At 38.6% G+C, this 8,091-nt stretch overlaps 1 long non-coding RNA gene across 1 annotated transcript; it reads left to right on the top strand.

Annotated features, from left to right (window-relative positions):
• Positions 1-950: 950 nt before the first annotated feature.
• Positions 951-2,714, top strand: LOC148129841 (uncharacterized). The gene is made up of 2 exons (XR_015750576.1): positions 951-1,123; positions 1,394-2,714. It is a non-coding gene; the product is annotated as an uncharacterized LOC148129841 (long non-coding RNA).
• Positions 2,715-8,091: the final 5,377 nt, after the last annotated feature.

Below are 8,091 nucleotides of genomic sequence, written 5' to 3'. Positions count from 1 at the left end.
TTCTCATCCTCAGCTCTGAAGAAGCTTCTTGGATGAGAAGCGAAACATTTTCAAAGAAAAAATGAAGGAACTCCAGTGGCCTCTTGAAAAAGCACTGTTGGGGCAACCATGACCCGGATGACGGAGAATCTCCAGAGATATGTGGCTCAGGGCTATTAAATTTGGCTTGCAAAGATCCAGAAGACATTGCAAAGATCCAGAAGACATTGCAAAGATCCAGAAGACATTGCAAAGATCCAGAGGACATTGCAAAGATCCAGAAGACATTGCAAAGATCCAGAAGATGGCAGCAAAGAGATATAGGAAACTCTGCCTCTTTGCTACCATCTAGTAGTTAGGATTTTTGTAGTTCCAGGGAAACAAAACCTTGCCTGTTTCCTTTTATTCCTTGTAGGTGAATATAAGTGGTACTTTATTGCTTTAAAAGAATCAGAGGCAGGTAGCGCAACCTACATTTTGTGTGTGTGAGGGTTTGTGATAGCAAAAGTTTATCTAGTAGAGCATTCTTGTGTCCAGAGACACTTCAGAGAACTGTCACAGCCCCGTGACATGCTGGAGCCGTGACACCGAGCGTTCCGCTGCGTCTGGGTATTCTACCGCAGTAGTAAACACCTGCCGGCCAACCGACACTGGGTCGGAGTTGCCAACGGTGATAGACGATGAGCCCCAATGATATTAGACGCTAAACTATCACAAGTTGCGGGCAGCTATTGGCAGAGCGATGAACCGGCTGACCGTTAAAACAATGACCTCAGGGGGCGCATATACACCAGGAGGGCACAGGGGGCTTGGTGGAATATGGAAAGCGTGCTGTGGTGAGGGTATAGGAAAGGAGGGTGGTTAATTAACAGAAGAATGCACGGATCGAGGATAACTGGAAATTAAGTGGTAGCAGCCACTGGATGGTGGATAAACTCATTACGTTATTATCTGGTGGATAAATACAGCTCTGGCTGCAAGGTGTGCCAGAGCTGACTTTACTATCATTTTTTGGTGCTTGTTGTTACCCGAACCCGGACTGATATATGGACGAATAAAGACTTGTTTATGTGCCATGGAGCTCTATTTCTCTTTCTTTCTGGATTTCGGCTAAACAGCTGAGATTGTGAAGCAGGATAGAAAAGTGAGAACTCTGCTGCTGAAGCTGATCATCCTGTACTTCTCGGCATTTAGTTGAGTCCATTTTATTTTTATATATAGCATTCTTCCTGCAGGATTCATTTGAACCTCATTCCTCTTGAAAGCCACCTGAGCAGATGGCCATGTCTATATTTGTGATTTTATTTCCAGCATATTTTTACCCTGCACTTCGGTCAAAAATAACTATAGCCCAAGAAATGCGATATTGTTCTGCTTCCCGATTTATAATCTTGATCATCTTCTTCTTTTAAAGACTCCATAATCCCTTGAAGTCTGGGCAACTGAATGAAGCTAGCAGAGTGTTTACTGGCCGGATGCCCTTCTTGTCATCAATGCGGAGTTTTGTTCAGTAGACCTAGGACCAAACTCATAGCCTCCTGATTGTTAGGCAAGAGCTCCACATCTAGGCCACCGCACCAACTCCTATTTATAATCTTGATGATATAATGCAACTAGGAAAGGAATACCAAGGGAATTGGTCAACGCCATTCTCAGGCCCCCATCCTTCATGTGACAGTTCTCAGGTTACCCAGATCAGCTGGAATGAAAATGCTTAGAAGAATAACAGAGTTGGAAGGGACCTTGGAGGTCTTCTAGTCCAACCCATGCTCAAGGAGGAAATCCTATACCATTCCAGACAAATGGCTGTCCAGTCTCTTCTTAGAAACCTCCAGTGATGGAGCATCCATAACTTCTGGAGGCAAGTTGTTCCACTGATTTAATTGTTCTAACTGTTAGGAAATTTCTCCTTAATTGTAGCTTCCTTCTCTCCTTGATCAGGAGAATTGAAACAGAGTTATGGAAGGGCTGCTGGATAAGTCATGGTTAAGGATATAAACTCTCTGTATGGAAATAGGACCGGATGGAATGGCTGGCAAGGTAGATGACAATTGGGCAAAAGTCTAAGGTTAAAGTTGCTCTACCTGACATATGAATAGTTGCAGCCAAGATTCTGTCAATGTAGCATTACAGTAAAGTAGAATTCACTCATTTGATTTATCTCATGAAAGCAATATCGATCTTGCAAGTCTGAAATCACAATATTCTCTGGGGAAGGTCTCCCCTAAGCCTCTTGTTCCATCCCCTATTTAGCTGAGGGCTATGCTGTCTCTTATCTTAAGTGGTTTTTCCCACATTCTATTACAATAACAGAACCTTAAAAGTTTAAAGCTGGCAATTAGAGAGAAAGAAGAAAAAGAACATTATAAAATATGGGACTTGTTTTATCAATGGTTAGGTAGAAAAACAGGAAAATGAAACATATTATAATATAAATATAATACAATAGCAAAGATAATACAATAGCATAATTGATTATTATGATAAAAATTAGAATTGGTAAAAATTGAGATTTGCTCGAAAAGGATAATGTGAACTTGCAATTAAAATCTAATGATGATTTAATAATAACATAATATGACATGAAAGTTGATCAATATAATTTGAATATAAATTTAAAACTAAGAGGGAAAGATGACAGATAGTATGCCCAAGAAATATATACCAACCGACACACTGTATAAACTGAAAGAAGGTTTTATGTTTATGTTTGTTTGTGTTTGTTTTCAAAAATATTTTTTTAAAAAAAAGAACCTTAAAAGTTTGTCAAAGCAATTATCCAGCTCAGCTTATACCTAGCATAATTAAAGCGGCCTATGACAACTGACCCTGGCAACCTGGCCAACTTGCCATGGAAAAATTCCCTGTGGGAGAAAACTCGCTGAGGGCAATTCAACTCAGGATAATTCAAGAGAGGGACAAGTTAATTGCAGCGGTCTTACTTAAGGTTTGAACCTTCTCGAGTTAGAAGCCTTCGAGGCTGCAATTCTACTTGTGCCTCTCTTGTGTTATTATCCCGTGTTGAATTATCTCGCAGTGAGTTGGCCGGGGTGAGTTGGGTCAAACGAGTTGGTCAGGGTGAGCTGGCTGCGGTGAGTTGTCCCGTTCCAAATTAAAGTGGAGTTCCCAAGTCTTTCATGAGTTCCTTCCCTCCCTTGGACTAAGAAATGGTTTTCTGTTACTGTTGTGCTTCTTCTTCATGTTCCCAGGTGTGTTTGATCAGGTTTGGGAAGAGTTGGGAAAGTCTGCTGCCATCTAACAGTTGTTCCCATTTCTGCAACCGAGATGTTGTAGTTCAGTCAACAATTTAATTATATCCAATTTTAGTTTAATATCTTTTTTCTGTGGCATTTTCTGTAGTTCTTTTTCAAGTCTTTTATACTCATCTTCCAAAACTTTAGTGGCTTGCCTTTTCCTGATATTCTTTTTTCTTATGTAGTCTATTATCAAGCCTCTAGCGTATGCCTTCATTGTATCCCAAACATTCTGAATTGAAGTATCTTCTTTTTTATTTTCTCTAAAGAAAAAAGCCAATTCTTTCTCGATCCATTGTGTAAAATCTTTTTCCTTTAAAATAGTATTATTTAGCGTCCATCTCAATCTTTTTTTTTGTCCTTTCCATTTAATTGTCATTGGATTATGGTCTGCCCAAGTACTTGTTTCAATATTTATTTCTTGAATGTTAGATATTAGTTCTGTTGAGATCCAAATCATATCTAATCTGGACCATGATAAATGTCTGTTTGAATAAAAAGTGTATTGTTTGGTTTTAGCATTTCTTTCTCTCCATATATCTTTTAAATTTAATTCATCTATCATTTTAAAAAAAGGATTTAGGGAGAGTCTTTCTGTTTTGCTTTGTTGTTAAAGCTCAGTCAACAATTTAGAGAAGAGGATTCAGGATAGAGATGTATGTGAAGCAGGAATAAACATATCAAGCAGCATATATTATATTGATTTTTTTTTAAAAAAAAAACCAGATTAACATAGTTCCTCTGGTCTAACTTCAGAATTTGCTAAGTGAATTTAGGCTGCACTTTAAGATTATGCCAGTATTAATTCGGAGAATGAAATAGCTTTTGCAAACCTGCCCTGATCTGATACATGACGTACTCCAGGTTTTATGTGAGGGTTACCCTGAATTGAAAGCTAAACTTGAGCCTTTTTTTCGCATTTGTCTGCTTCTGCTAGCCATGCCCCTATTTAAAGATGTACTTCAGAAGCAGAAGGCCTCCACTACAGAATTAAAACACCACCAAGGTAATTATTTTAGCAGCCTGAAATAATTGCATCAGTTCCTCCAAGGAGCTGGAAGGCAAGGTTTCTCCTTCATTAAAAACACGGATAGCCTGATTCATAAATCAAAAGTTCTACTTAATTACCATATTCTCTTACTGATCTGCTTTGAGAGTCTTCTTTCCTGGAAGTTTTTTTTTTTTGAACAAGCAATAAATCAGACCTTTCAATTTTAATTCACTTAGATCATGTAAGGGAAGGAGAAAAGAAAATCTAAGTGAGTTAAAACTGATGGAGAATATATATATAAAAATAAATGTTTCGGCAGAATCTCATCTGCCATCATCAGGCTTCTGTATTGTGTTCATCTGGAACATTCATTCTGTATTCTGATGATGGCAGATGAGATTCTGCCGAAACGTCGCTACAACTTTAAAAGCACAACTACTATGACGTGGGAAAATACCCGAACAAAATATATAAAATCTAAGTGAGTTAAAATTGATGGCTCTGGTTTATTGCTTGTTCAAAAGAGGCTTCCAAGAAAGAAGAAGAGTCTCTAAGCAAATCAGTAAGAGAATAAAATCATTAAGCAGAACTTTTGATTTATGAATCGGGATAACAGATTTCTGACTGTTGCAGCATCCCACAATCCTATAACTGTGATTTGCAATCTCTTCCTTGCTGGTTTCCAACAAGCAAAGTCAATGGAAAAATTGGTGAGAAGTCAGAAATCGCAATCACAGTAGGTTTTCACTTAAGGGCCCACAAGGACTCACTTAACAATGGCAACCGGCACTGCGAGAACAGCTGTCGCTAAATGGCATGGTCATATTTTGTCAGGTTTTACAACCACATGACTTAGTTATGGAAATTCTGGTCCCCATGACTGTAATTAAGCAAGGAACAACTGTACCTTTACCACAGGTGCCTATAAGGAGAAATGCTACTTCTTTCTATGAAGTTGCTGGGTTTTATACTCCAACTTATTATCTTTAATGGAAAAATAATCCTTTGAGTGTGTAGATAGTCAATCCAAAAAGAGATCACTCTGGCAGAAAAACAAATCTGGTCACGTTGCCAATTTCAAAAACTGATACAAAAATTTATGCCACCAGATAAAGACCGAATGCACCAATTATCACATTAAACAAGAGGAAAACCTTCTAAGCACCAATTCCACCCGTGCTTTTTACAATTTTGTAAACAACAAACTAAAAGACTCAAGGTCCATCCCTCCTTGATAGGACCTGATGGTAAAGACTGCAACGACGACACCATTAAAGCCAACATCTTTAACACATTCTTGGCTCAGTATTTGTAAACAGCAATGGATCATGCCCAGTATTTCCTAGCCGTACCACAGATAACAACAATGATCTAATACATATCGATTTCACAGAAGACAATGTTGAAAAATCACTACGCAATCTAAAACCATCTCTATCTATTGGACCGGATGGAATATGTGCCTACTTCTTAAGAAAGCTATCCACTGCCATAGCCAAACCTCTAAGCATAATCTTTGAAAAATCTTTCAGAACCAGCTCCTTGCCTAACCTATGGTCACAAGCCACAGTCATCCCCATCTTCAAAAAGGGAGACCCAAGTCTAGTTGAAAATTACAGGCCAATCTCCTTATGCTCGTCACCTGTAAAGTCATGGAATCAATTATTAACCAATCCATCATCCTCCACTTAGAGATAAATAACCTACTCTCCAATAAACAATTTGGTTTCAGAAAAAAACTATCCTGTAATCTGCAACTCTTACACTGCAAAAACATATGGACGACACAACTCGACCAGGGCAAAGCAATAGACGCAATCTACATAGACTTCTGTAAAGCCTTTGATTCAGTGGTACACGACAAACTACTCCTAAAAATAAAATCCTATGGTATCTCTGGACAACTGAATAACTGGATAGAAGCATTCCTGTCAAACAGACAACAAATGGTCAAAATTGGTAGCGTCCTATCAAATCCAGTACCTGTCAATAGTGGTGTTCCCCAAGGCAGTGTTCTAGGACCAACTCTCTTCATACTCTACATAAACAACCTCTGTGATCATATTAAGAGCAATTGCGTTCTCTTCGCTGATGATGTAAAGCTGTTCAATACCACAGACAATACTGCTACCCTACAAAAAGATCTTGACTATGTATCAGAATGGTCAAACAAATGGCAACTTCAAATCTCAACAAATAAATGCTCTGTCTTACATATTGGCAAAAAAAATCAGAAAATAAAATACAAGCTGAATAGTCAAGATCTTGTCGATGACCCAAGCTCTGTAAAGGACCTTGGAATACTCACCTCTAATGATCTAAGTGCTAGAGCCCACTGCAACTACATAGCCAAAAGGCATTAAGAGTTGTTAACCTAATCCCTACGTAGCTTTTTCTCTGGTAATATCACACTACTAACCAGAGCATACAAAACAATTGCTAGACCAATACTCGAATACAGTTCATCAGTCTGGAACCCACATTACGTATCTGATATTAGCACAATTGAGAAAGTCCAGAAATATTTCACAAGAAGAGTTCTCCACTCCTCTACCCGTTGTAGAATACCTTATGCCACCAGACTTGAAATTCTAGAACTAGAAAACCTTGAATTACGCCGTCTTCGGTCTGACTTAAGCATGGTATATAAAATCATACATTGCAATGTCCTACCTGTCAATGAATACTTCAGCTTCAACCATAACAACACAAGAGCACACAATAGATACAAACTCAAAGTTAACCGCACCAAACTTGATTGCAGGAAATACGACTTCAGCAATAGAGTGGTCAATGTCTGGAATACTCTACCCGACTCTGTAGTTTCTTCCCCAAACCCCAAAAACTTTAACCTTAGACTGTCTACTATTGACCTCACCCCTTTCCTAAGAGGCCTGTAGGGCGTGCATAAGCGCACCAACGTGCCTACCGTCCCTGTCCTATTGTTTCTCTTATTCTTTTATTTTTCTTATATGTACCCATTTCATGTATTCACAACTATGTATACATTTATACTTATTATCTTGTAAACAATTGGCAAATCAAATAAATAAAATAAATAAATAAACTTGCAACAGTTCGCTTAATCAACCTTATCTTCTTTTAATGATCCCATAATCCCTTGTGGCGTGGGGTCTGGGGAACTGAACTGAATGCTCTTCCTGTCACCAATGCAGAGTTTTATTCCGCAGATATATTCTAATTGTGCCCAGAGAGAGAAATTCCTGCTTCTACCTAGGATCGAACTCACAGCCTTTTGATTGTGAGGTGAGAGCTCCACCTCTAGGCCACCATGCCACTATTGCAACAGTTCGTTTAGTGACTGTTCAAAATTACAATGGCACTGAAAAAAGTGACATATGACCGCTTTTTACCCTTATAGTTAAGTGTAGTATCCCCATGGTCATGCAGCAACCCCATAATTCAGAAGTTTGGCAACTGTCTCATATTTATGACTGTCGCCGTGTCCCGGGGTCGTGGGATCACATTTTGCGACCTTCTGACAAGCAAAGCCAACGGGAAGCCAGATTCACTTAACAACCACATTGCTAATGTAAGAAATAAGTAAATTCAAAAATAAATTGGTATTTAAGATGCTTCAAGGTTTCACAAATGTGGGTTGAACTGGATGACCTTGCAGGATCCCTTCCAATTCTGTTAATATGTTATCAAATGAAATATATCTCCCTGTATATAGACATACTTTGCTTTTATACTTTTGACATGCTCCATTGTTAAGCCTTTTTATATTTTTATCTTATGTATATGCCTTTTATATTATGTTTATTATGTTCCGGGGGAGGGGGGGTTGTTATAATCTCTTTGGGAAAAATGGTAGCATATGATGAGCTTAGAAAGAGGCCCCGA

This window comes from Notechis scutatus, chromosome 9 (assembly GCF_049901735.1).
Source record: "Notechis scutatus isolate UNSWTSFEM ecotype Mainland chromosome 9, rNotScu1.2, whole genome shotgun sequence".
NCBI classification, from domain to species: Eukaryota; Metazoa; Chordata; class Lepidosauria; order Squamata; family Elapidae; genus Notechis; species Notechis scutatus.
This window is presented reverse-complemented; position numbering and strand designations above follow the sequence as displayed.